Source organism: Mytilus trossulus, chromosome 5 (assembly GCF_036588685.1).
Source record: "Mytilus trossulus isolate FHL-02 chromosome 5, PNRI_Mtr1.1.1.hap1, whole genome shotgun sequence".
Classification (NCBI taxonomy): domain Eukaryota; kingdom Metazoa; phylum Mollusca; class Bivalvia; order Mytilida; family Mytilidae; genus Mytilus; species Mytilus trossulus.
In genome coordinates this window covers 72,874,254-72,887,325 of record NC_086377.1, presented here as the reverse complement: position 1 = coordinate 72,887,325, position 13,072 = coordinate 72,874,254, and the positions used below count along the sequence as shown (strand labels likewise).

Sequence of the window (13,072 nt, the reverse complement as noted above, 5' to 3'; positions counted from 1 at the left end):
CTCAATCCAAGTAACAATTTATAAAAAGAAGGGTTTGTTTTACTTAAGAAACTGAAAATGTTTGAAATAAGCATTCAACGTGTGTATGCTCTGATAAATCTAGGAATCAAATAATATTTTCAAAAAATGTCAATAAGGCTTCTTATTAAATCGTTGTTAAAAAAAATCGGATGTTATGTAGAAAGTAAAATAACGAAAATACCGAACTCCAAAGCAATGCACAAATCGAAAAGTGATTTATCAAATAGCAAAATCAGAAACTTAAACACAACAAACGAATGGAAAACAACTGTCATAATCCTTATTGCTTTCACAGGAATGTTTTACTGTAGAAAACAGTGGATAAAACCTTGTTTATAGGTAGCATAATATGTATGACAATAAGGTTCTACTTATGGCATATGTGTAATTATTCTTAGGCAATGTTGTTTTTTTTTAGTTATCAACATAATTTGAAAAATGTTCAAAGAAATATTTAAGTGACATGTTTTTTGAACATTTCACAACATTTTAAAATTGTATGCATGCATCTTGAAAACATTACGTATTTAAAATTGAGGAATCATATCTAAACATCATCATTATCATTTTGTTTCATAATGTGTTAACACAATTCTTTGAAAAATGTAGAAATGATATTATAACATACTCAAATAACATATTGCTGTTATCCAGATTTACTGTTATAGTGCCGACAGCGAACGTTACAAATTCAAGCTAAGGCTATTACCGACACTTTATAGACATGATGCTAACCGATTTTGGAACAAGTAACCAGAAGTTTGATTAACTGTTAAGATTTGAAAATATCTCACATTTTACAACATATAAATGCGTCTGAAGATAATCAATACAAAATAAATGAAATGTGTTGAGGATTGCAAACGAAGCAACCATCCATCAAAGGTCAAGCTGATTTTTTTTTGGTAAGCAAATACAATAAAATAGAGAGAGGGGCATACTGATTTTTATGGTGATATGCATGTCCAATGAGTATTATGATTTATATAGGAGGAATACCAGGTTATTTAGATAACATTTATCAAGTTTTAAACTTCAATTTGTATGGTCAATACTATAAGGTCCTGTGTAACCTTTCGTTATTCAAGCTTGGAATACTGTAAATTCATAAATTACTGCGTACATTTATTGTTGCAATTTTGTCATTTAAAACTAAAATTCGATTTTAATTTCTACGATATTGAGAAAAATACTGTTTTCTTCATATACAAATTTTCAAAATGGGAGTTTAAAGTGTTGCAATTATAACTCGGTTGCATATATCTCAGTAATAAAAACATCGAAATAAAATTCTTAATTTACAGTTACCAAATCATGCCAAATGATTAGGATTGCTTATTATCATTAATTTGTCAAGTGAGTATAAAAATATTAGTATCAATCGATGTAAAATACACATTCGACTTGATCGACATTAAAAATGAGTGAAAACTGAAGCGTGAAGTTCATTCCGAAATTTTGCAAAGATTACCTTAACTGGATTGCAAAACTTTTTGGAATTTTGGTCCTTAATGTTCTTCAACTTTGTACTTTATTTAGCCTTTTAACTTTTTTGGATTCGAGCGTCACTGATGAGTCTTTTGTAGACGAAACGCGCGTCTGGCGTATATACAAAATTTAGTCCTGGTATCTATGATGAGTTTATTGATAAGGTTTCAATGTTTAATCCATATATTTGTTGTTTTATGATTCGTAGGCAGTTCTTTTCTTTAGTTCTTCATTTGTTCAAGGTCGGACTAGGCGCATTTATCTCTGGTCATATTTGAAACAATCGGTACAGAATCAATAAAATTGGGCAGATAATTGTATTCAATCGGATTTGTGACTCCTATTTTCACTTTTGTGAATCCATTTGGCTGTTTAATAAGCGTTTTTAGATACTCGTAACTTATATTACATAAAAGGGCAACATCTTTTGTCCAATATCAGATGAAAATATATCTAATTAATTTAGTTTTATTTAAGATATTGAATGGCCTTGAATTGATGATTCTCTACATAATATGATAACTAAAACAGTTTTAAAAGGTGCTTAAGGTTAAACGACATTTATAACAGCAATACACGTTTGACTGGTTTATACGACGTTAGATGGTCTAACTACTGGCGCCTCTAATTTCGTCCTTAATATATACACTGTCTCCAATACATTTCGACTGGATAAAAAAAAACTACAAAGACTTGCTTTTCCTATATTACTGATTAAAAATTTTCTAGACTGGATCAAGATGTGAACAATTGCAAGTCAAAGTATGACCTTCAACATCGAGCATAAACATCTGGAAGATACTAGGTATTGTTTTACAGTTCAATTTATTGATCATAAAGGGAGATTGCATGGAGTTTAAGGGCATACGATACAGTAGAGATCCCTCGATGATTTTTTCCTAAAATTTTGATAGTAGGTCAATTTAAATGTGTACTTTCCGAATATGAAAAGAAAAAAGTACCTTTATGACTTATTGTTTGAGATTAATATTATTTGGCTCGAAATTTGCATATTTGTAAGAAAATTCCCGAAAATTCATAAATAATGACAATACTTTTAAACAAAAAGTCATAACTTCACCGGGTTTTTTGTAAAACGTTCCCTTGATCCATGGCATCAAGTTTAACAAGTTTAAGGTTAAACCAAATAATCGTTTCCCGGATTTAGATTGATAAATGCGAAATAATGAAATTGACCATATTTTTGCGTCTTTTCGGAAGTGCAGAAAAAAATTGATCGTTGATTTTTTCTTGACATTTGGGCGGAGTGTTCTTGAAACAGTACTTGACTGATTGCAAAAGAAAAAAAAATATGGGTTCATTTGCTGTTTTTTTTTCAATAAAAGCCATATACCTGAATTTTTTACGATGTCTGTCAGTATGGCGCTAAATTACGTTATATAAAGTTTTAATCGCACCAACGTCTTGAAATCATTCCCGCCGTTCCCGACTATGCTGTCAAGTATATGAAGGTGTTTTCCAAAGTATTGATACTTATCATAAAAATTCATAAGATGGTTATTCGTAAAATCGCTAAACATTTGTGCTAAACATGAGGCTATACATTTACGAAACGGAATTTGGACAAGAACCTTTTCATAATAAAAAAAAAGGATATAAAAAAGGATCCCAGCAGATCACTTTATCAGATGTACGGCAAAACAGAAAAAATCTTATAGAAGTATACTGGTGCTGCTCCGTCCGACATTAGCTTTAAATTGCTTCATGTACCGAAAGATGATAGCCAACATTATTGCAAAGGCCCTAACATGGTAAAATGTGAACCAAAATTAAAAAATTAAGTGAGGTGATACCATTAATTAACAACCGTATAACCGCCAACAATGACAAAACCTGTCAGTTTTAAAAGGCCCCGACGTACTTGGATTTTTTTCTTTTTACATTCAAAACATATTCATCTTTCAAATTTAGAATATAAGGAGTACTGTTTGTCCTATAGTTTGAGTTGTTTTGTGCAATTTCATGTCATAATTGCCTCAGTGGACTGAACATGAAGTTGTAGTATAACATTTAAAAGAAAGTACAACAGCTAGTATTAGAGAATAATATTCAAGGATGTCTTTATCAATAGATAAGTTGCATTACCTTTCATACGGCGTAACTGTATGAATATTGGCGTACTTGTTTGTCTAGAAATAGAGATATATTGAAAACACTTTATTCGTTCTTCTGTTCCATCGTCTAACTATAATTGTGTTACTTTTCTCAGAAACAACGCTACTGCATGACTTCATATTTGTTCATAAGCTTGACAGCGACGAGCTTGAACGTGTGTACACTTTCTGATCTGTATGTCTGTCTGCAATTAGTGTACATTTGTCGATACTTCAAATTATATCTCGCAATACCATGAAGTTCAAAAGGGAGATGCTTATACAAATAAGAAGACGTGGTATGATTACCAATTAGGCAAATCTCAACCAGTGACCAAATGACAAAGACGTTAACGACTATAGAACATCGGACAGCTTCAACAATGATTAAGACCCATACCACATAGTCAGCTATGAAAAGACCCTACATGACAAATGCAAAACAACTCAAACGGGAAACTTACGGCCTGAGTTAAGAACAAAACAATGTACGAAATTCAAATATGATATACAATAACAAACGACACCATTGAATTGCAAGCCCTTTTAACAGCATGTGAACGGACGTTTTCTTGTTTTGGTCTATAAAATCCAGATTGATATACACAAAAAATAAACCAAATAAACAAACTAACGTGTGACATTCTGCATCTATTTGCAACATTTTGCTTAAATTCAAAACAAAAACGATACCAATGTATTTTTTTAATCTTTTTAACGGACTTTTATTGACACCTTTTGTACATACAAATATACACATATAATATCATATATTTTTAAAAAAATCAATTAAACTCTGCAATTTTTTTTATGAACCAAGGCAAGTCCAGAACAGGATGAGAGACTTCTTTATTTACAATTTTTATTTACGAATATGGGTGTTGTACGACCTTGCCAACCTATGAGGGTCTCGCATATGCAGTCGGTTTTGTTATTTTATTGGTTGTCTGTTAAATTCGGCCGTACAATAACAATTGACCATTCAATTTGCAGTCTGCCCAATGCTATACAAGAAGAAAAAAATAAAGACACAAACTATTTTGATTCTGATTATCTTTCAATTCAAGATTGTATTATTGACTACATTATCAATGAGTGAAAATAAATGTTCTCGTAATGAAAAATATTGCACAGCTGTACCCCACGCCGTAGTAATTACTTGTTTGTATGAATTTCAAATCTCCCAACACTAGACCCGATTCAGCCACCCTTCGCGCCATATATTTTGTTAAAATTTTCTAATTAATCACGGGTTCATATGTTTTCTTTTTTCTTTTTGTTTCATTAAAATGACATGTTGATATCATAAATGCTCAATTAAATATTTGCCGCTGGACGTTAAATAGCTTTTAATAGATATAGGAAGATGTGGTATGAGTGGCAATGAGACAACTCTCAATCAAGGTAACAATTTATAAAAGTAAACCATTATAGGTCAAGGTACGGCCTTCAACACGGATCCTTGGCTCACACCAAACAGCAAGCTATAAACGGCCCTAACATTACTAGAGTACAACCATTCAAACGGGAAAACCAACGATCCAATCTATATAAAATCTATACTCATAATTAGCTATTGCAGCTTTTGTCATGTTTGTGGTGATGTTAGAAATAGCAGGTCCTTTTGTTTTGTAATGTGTCTTATTTGTTAAAATGTTATTCAACATGTTACAGTTTAAGCAACGAATAGTAGGATAGCTCCGAAATCCTTGCAATTTTTCTTTCTCTTAGTACGTTGCGCAGATTCCGTTTGGCCGTACAGTTTCGGCAGTTATTCAGTGTTTTTGCCAGAATAAAAAGCTCAAAAATTCTTCTTCCGTCTTTCCATGTTATACTGTCAGAATTCTCTGCTGTGTCTTTTACCTTTTCTTCAATTCGTCATGCAAAGCTGTATTAGATTTATGTTTGTTCATATCCAGTATTTCCTTTGATCTCACTGCTCTATGGCAGATTTTGCAGTCTTTTAGAAACGACATAGGCGCTTTTTTAGCAGGTACTTTTTTGAGATTCGCGAAACCTGATTATGACGTCAGTGAATATTCCGCGAAAATATGACCTAATTTAAAGCGACGTCGCGAAATTTAACGTTCTTATTACAAACATCGCAAAATTACAACGATCTGGTTACCAACGTCGCGAAAACAACACCAACAGGTTTTAAAACATTATCATCTGCCCCTGCTACTGTATCGTGTTCCCTTAACATAGGAGAAGAAGAAATTGATAGTAATTTTTGGCGAAAGACTTTAAACATACTTTGCATTAAATTCTGGAAGTTTTCTTGTTGCCTTAAATAGTATAATCCTCAGAAAATTCTCAATAATTTTTTGGAATGAATACAGGTTTTAAATCAAATTTTCATGGATCCACTTGTTAGCTGTCACCCTGACGAGCCATAAGAGCTGTCGGTATCCTGTTGCACCTACCGCCCGTAAACTTTCACATTTCCAGTTTTTTACCAAATTCATACGTGACAGGATTATTATGCTACTAACCGGTGTTTAAGTTAAAAAAAATTCCACAATACTATATTAATTTTGAGCGTCAATTTGTTTAGACAAAACAAAACTGCAAAAACTTCGAATACAAAAGAGTATCTTTTTTTAAATGTCATTATTTTAATTATGTCACCCAAACGACGTCACCCGATCGGCAATGTCGTGTGCCCTATTACTTTTCCTCTGTTTCTTTAATCTTATTCTTATTATTATTTTTCTTCAACCTACTTTTGTGTGGCAGTTTTCTCAGAGTTAATGGAACCAATCTTAATGATACTTTACTGTAACAAAGACCACTGACTTTAGAGTTCCAGTCCACCTTTTGAACTATAAAATGGGTGCCTTTACCATGGAAACAGCAAAAATGTGGAAAAAAATCAAAATAGCAAATCCATTCAATCTTTCATTAAAAGACCCAACCTGATGAAACTTTATGGGAATGTTGCCTGACATGCCAAGATGTGTTGACCATATTTATCAATTACAAAATGGCTGCCATTACCATGGAAACTTGATATACATTTACCATTAGACCCTATGGTAAATTCTAAAAAAGTTGCATTTACTCAATTATAATGGTAGGTCAAATCCATTGAAACTTTTATGGCATATTCTCTAACATGAACCAATGTTGCATCTGTGATTAAAAAAATTGGAATTGTCTCTGTTACCATGGAAATCAGCAAAAATGTAAAAATGCTCAAAAATTGATGAAACTTAATGTGATTGTTGTCTGTCAAGTGTGCATGATACTTTTGAAGTTTGAATTTCCAAAATGACCAACGTTGCCATGGAAACTACAAAACTGTCAAATACATGTATTGTCAAAATTCTCCGAACTTAATGAATCTTACTGTTAATTTTAACTGGCATGTATAGATGAGACTTTCGACTTTGGAATTTTCAAAATGATTGCCGTTGCCATGGAAACATGTGAAACTTTTAACAAAGCTCTAAATGACTGAAAATTTACAGAAAGATATATATAAATAAGAAGATGTGGTATGAGACAACTCTCCATCATCACAATGAATAATTAGTTATCAAAGGAACCAGAATTATAAATTATTAAATGTGTATTAAATCAAATGTATAAAATTATTATTATAAAATTATAAACAATTATAGTTCAAAGCACGGCAAGAACGTCATATTTGAATTGATCTTTGTTTATATTATCTGTCTCGTTTTGTCAAAAACAAAGATAATCAAAAGACATATAGAGGGCAGTATACAGACTCGAACAATAGAAACAATTAAAACATACAGCCAATTGTTGAGAAGTATTATTTTTTTTCAACAACTTTTTGTGTTTCAGGTTCAACCTAGTTGTGATTTCACTGCGACAACTCTATAAAACGGACGTCAATTAAAGAATCCGAAAATTGCACGTCGATTTGAGAACAACAAAAAAAGGATGTCGAATAGACGAGCAATTAGCCGTCGATTTGCAATGTTATTTTATTGTGATTTCAGATATGGACATCGATTCAATGAACGGACGTCGATTAGAGACCGGACGTCGATCTAAGTCTTATAAATATATACGGTAACACGTTGTAAAACAACCACGTAGGTTATATATTAAACTACACCCAAAATACAAAAAAAAATCCAGTCATGCAATATGTAAGATAACATTTGGCTGCTCGGTAAATGTATAAGTCAAACTTGGCAAATCTAGTACAATAATAACAATCGGCCAATTATAATCGCCTAATCTACACAATAACCACTTCGGTAATAAATAACATGAGCAGTGGCAAATCTGAAAAAAATAACCACTTGTCCGAATGGGTAATGTAATATATAACACTTCCCAATCTCCATAATTACCACTTGGGTAATATGATAGACAATACTCTGTCATTCTAAAAATTAACCCCTCTGGGAAAAAAATCAGATAACCCTCGGCAAATATACAAAAAAAAATATTACTTAGGTAATACATTAGATAACATTCAACCAATCTTCACAACAACAAAAAAACACCACTCGAGCAATATAAGATAACAATTTGCAAATCTATGGAATGACTACTCATGTATTATAAAACTCGACCAATAACTCGGACATAAAGATGGTGACACTCGGCCAATGTACAAATGACTACTCGGGTAATTTATAAGTATATTTTCATATATTCTGTCACATTACATTAAGTTCGACCTTGAACACAAGGTTTTAAATATAAGCAGCATAAGTACTGCGTGATAACATTATAAGTTGACTCATCATAACAGGAAGACATTGGTTGTAAATATAGATATTTACACTTGACATCATCCGTAGGTTTTAAGTAGACACGTTATATTCTATACATTAACTAATTTCAACCTTATATATTGTACGTTTTAATACATTTTATTATGAGTGTAGTAAATATTTAGTATATTATGGGGTAATATGAAAATAAAAAGTTATCACCAGATGCAACACCTATAAACACAACTTGTTTCGAGAACCTATCAAACAAGAGGGTTGAATCAATTAATTTCATCTCATCAAACAAGTTCATCCAACAGCAAGCTATAAAGGGCCCCAAAAATTACTAATGTAAAACCATTCAAACGGCAAAGCCAACGGTCTAATATATATAAAAAACGAGAAACGAGAAACACGTATGAACTACATGAACAGACCACAACTACAGTACATCAGATTCCTGATTTAGGACAGGTGAAAACATTTGCTGTGAAATTAAACATTTTAACGGTACCAAACCTTCTCCCTTTTCTGGTACAATAGCATATACATTGTAATCACAACATAGAAAAGACATACTATAAAATATCAATTGACTTTTCGACGGAATATATCCTTTGCTGTCCTCCCTCTGTTGTTTTCAAAAATCATTGTTCTATTACATGTTGTCTGGTGTCATGGAGACAGACAACATAAGTCATCGATGGATTTTATTATATGTTTTCTGTTGATATTGAGACAGGCAACATACGTAATCGATGGATTTTATTATATGTTGTCTGTTGACATTGAGACAGACAACATATTTAATCGATGGATGTTATTATATGTTGTCTGTTGACATTCAGACAGACAACATATTCAATCGATGGATTTTATTATATTTTGTCTGGTGTAATTGAGACAAACAGCATATTCAATCGAAGGATTTTATTTTATGTTGTCTGGTGTCATTGAGACAGAAAATATATTCAATAGACGGATTTTATTTTATGTTGTCTGGTGTCATTAAAACAAACAACATATTCAATCGATGGATTTCATTATATTTTGTCTGGTGTCATTGAGACAAACAGCATATTCAATCGAAGGATTTTATTTTATGTTGTCTGGTGTCATTGAGACAGAAAACATATTCAATAGACGGATTTTATTTTATGTTGTCTGGTGTCATTAAGACAAACAACATATCCAATGAAGGATTTTATTTTATGTTGTCTGTTAACATTAAGACATGCAACATATTCAATAGACGGATTTTATTTTATGTTGTCTGTTAACATTAAGACAGGCAACATATGCAATAGACGGATTTTATTTTATGTTGTCTGTTAACATTAAGACAGGCAACATATTCAATGGACGGATTTTATTTTATGTTTTCTGTTAACAACAAGACAGACAACATATTCAATGGACGGATTTTATTTTATGTTGTCTGGTGTAATTGAGACACACAGCATATTCAATTGCTGTGTTACATTGCATGTTGTCTGACGTCATTGCGACAGACAACATAAATAATCGGTGAATTATGTTGTATGGTATGTGACGTCATTGAAACAAACATGATAATCAATCAGTGTATCGTATTTCATGTTGTCCGGTGTCAATGGGAGGGACAACATAATCAATGGGTGGATATTATCTGGTGTCATTGAGATCCAATCATTCAATATGAAAGATAACATTTGACTACTCGGTAATATATAAGTCAAACTTGGCAAATCTACTATAATTTCAATCGGCCAATCTACACAATAACCATTTTGGTAATAAGTAAGATGAGCAGTGGCCAATCGGACAAAAATAACCACTTGTCCGAATGGGTACTGTAATATATAACACTTTCTCTATCTCCATAATTACCACTTGGGAAATATTATAGATAATACTCGGTCAATCTACAAATTAACCACTAGGGAAAAAAAATCATATAACCCTCGCCAAATATACAAAAATAAATATTACTTAGGTAATACATTAGATAACAGTCAACCAATCTACACAAAAAAACACTCGAGCAATATATAAGATAAGTATTTGCAAATATATGGAATGACTTCTCATGTTGTATATTTTATAAAACTGGAACAATAACTCGGACATATTTATGATGACACTCACCCAATCTATAAATGACTACTCGGGTAATTTATAAGTATATTTTCATATATTCTGTCATATTACATTAATTTCGACCTTGAAAACATTATTATTCATTATAAGTTGAATGTTGACTCATCATAAGAGGAAGACATAGGTTGTAAATATAGAGATTTACAGTTGACATCATCCGTAGGTTTTAGGTAGACACGTTATATTCTATACATTAGCTAATTTTAACCTTATATATTGTACTTTTTAATATATTTTATTATGAGTGTAGTAAATATTTAGTATATTATGGGGTTAAATGAAAATAAAAAGGTATCACTAGATGCAACATCTATAAACACAACTTGTTTAGAGAACTTATCAAACAAGAGGGTTGAATCCATTAATTTCATTTGTTCAAAGAAGTTCATCGAACAGCCAGCTATAAAGAGCCCCAAAAATTACTAATGTTAAACCATTCAAACGGGAAAGCCAACTGTCTAATATATATAAAACGAGAAACGAGAAAGACATAGGAAATACATGAACAGACCACAACTACTGTACATAAGTTTCCTGACTTAGGACAGGTGCAAACATTTGCAGCGGGATTACACGTTTAAACGGTACCAAACCTTCTCCCTTTTCTGAAACAATAATATATAATCACAACATAGAAAAGACACACTATAAAATATCAATTGACTTTTCGACGGAATAAATCCTTTGCTGTCCTTCCTCTGTTGTTTTAAAAAATCATTGGTCTAGTACAAGTTGTCTGGTGTCATTGAGACAGACAACATACGTAATCGATGGATTTTATTATATGTTGTCTGGTGATACTGAGACAGACAACATATTCAATCGATGGATGTTATTATATGTTGTCTGTTGACATTAAGACAGACAATATATTTAATTGATATGTTATATTGTCTGTTGTCTGACGTCAGTGAGACAGACATCATAATCCATTGGTGAAATATGTTGCATGTTGTCTGACGTCATTGAGACAGACAACATAAATAATCGGTGAATTATGTTGTATGGTGTGTGACGTCATTGAGACAAACATGATAATCAAACAGTGTATTTTATTGTATGTTGTCCGGTGTCAATAGGAGGGACAACATAATCAACAGGGGGAAATTATCTGGTGTCATTGAGACATACATGATAATCAATCAGTGTATTTTATTGTATGTTGTCTGGTGTCAATGGGAGGAACAACATAATCAATGGGTGGTTATTATCTGGTGTCATTGGGACATACATGATAAGCAATCGTTTGATTATATTGCATGTTGCCTTGTGTCATTGAGACAGACATGCTAATCAATCGTTTGATAACATTGTATGTTGCCTGGTGTCATTGAGACACATATGATAATAATGGTCTGGTAAAACAGTCGCTGAACGTCAGAGTAATCTTGGACTAGTCTAATAAGTGATTATTAGGAACTTTTTGTATCAAATGATGTAATATAGCTCTAAACTTAAAAACCTGTACATCAATGTACTTTTCGCCATTTATCTAAGAACATAAAATATTAAAGACATGTTTATTCTGACTCTTGGTTAGCAAGTTGTATCATAGGTTCGATGGTCTAGGTTTAGAATTTAGCATCTCATTTTGCAAAATGATTCACAGCCAGCTTGCCTTGTTTTATCCTAAAATGTTACCGAACAACAATATTTTAGTCTCATTTTAATTGATCAGTTAGTTGATAAACATTCTAACAAATATACAAGGTACATGATAAAATTGAAATCCCATTAAAACTTTTAAAATAAATTAAAATGACTCATCTACATTTTACAAAATATGTTCACTGTTAATCACATATAACAAACATAGCTAACTAGCACTTCGACACTGTCTGCCAAATGCTATCACGAAGTTAATGGTACAAGAAGAATGTATGCCGGTTATTAAAAACCAACGTTATAAGGATGCAAGACTATGTACCTTTTTGCGTTGAAGCACAGTTGCTTTTCAAAGGCTACATAATAGAAGAAAACATATAATAGTATATCTTTCCTAGCAACATATAGAACGAAACAATCTTACTTACCTTCTTTAGCTATTACATCTACATCACGCTAGTTGAAAATAATTTCATCGCCTTTTAAACGTAATACCTCAAATTGAATAGAAGAGCAGGAAGCAAACAGTTATTCAAAACGAGGCAATGATGAACTGCTCTTCCATCAATTGTACATACATGTACTACAAAAGTCATTTAAGTGTAATACAAAATCGTAACTGTAATTATCATAATAAATATTGAACTAAAAATGATAAAATGAATATTGAAATTCAAAGAAGGTATGGAAACACATTTTTGTTCAAACAAATGCAAATAAAAAATAATAATTATATCAATGACTTGAGTCCAATGCCCGTTTCTAAATGTCATCATTAACACTCAAACGAAAAGATGGACTAACTAATCTTCCTTAAATAACCAAGGAGTCAAAACACATGTTTCAAGAGACATAATACTATTGATAAAACATTTGGATAACACACCAGTGAACGATACGTAAAACAATGGATGTACGCACAAGGACAACGTATTGTCAGAAGCATCAAAGTATAGATATAATAGATGGTCTAGTTCACGCATCGTTATCAATATAATGGAA

At 31.9% G+C, this 13,072-nt stretch overlaps 1 long non-coding RNA gene across 1 annotated transcript in view; it reads right to left on the bottom strand.

The window, feature by feature from the left end:
• The window catches only part of LOC134719155 (uncharacterized), a 54,355-nt gene extending 41,703 nt beyond the window's left edge, over positions 1-12,652 (bottom strand). Inside the window, exon 1 of the long non-coding RNA XR_010107522.1 lies at positions 12,499-12,652. This is a non-coding gene — a long non-coding RNA (uncharacterized LOC134719155). The remainder of the gene's footprint in view (positions 1-12,498) is intronic.
• Positions 12,653-13,072: the final 420 nt, after the last annotated feature.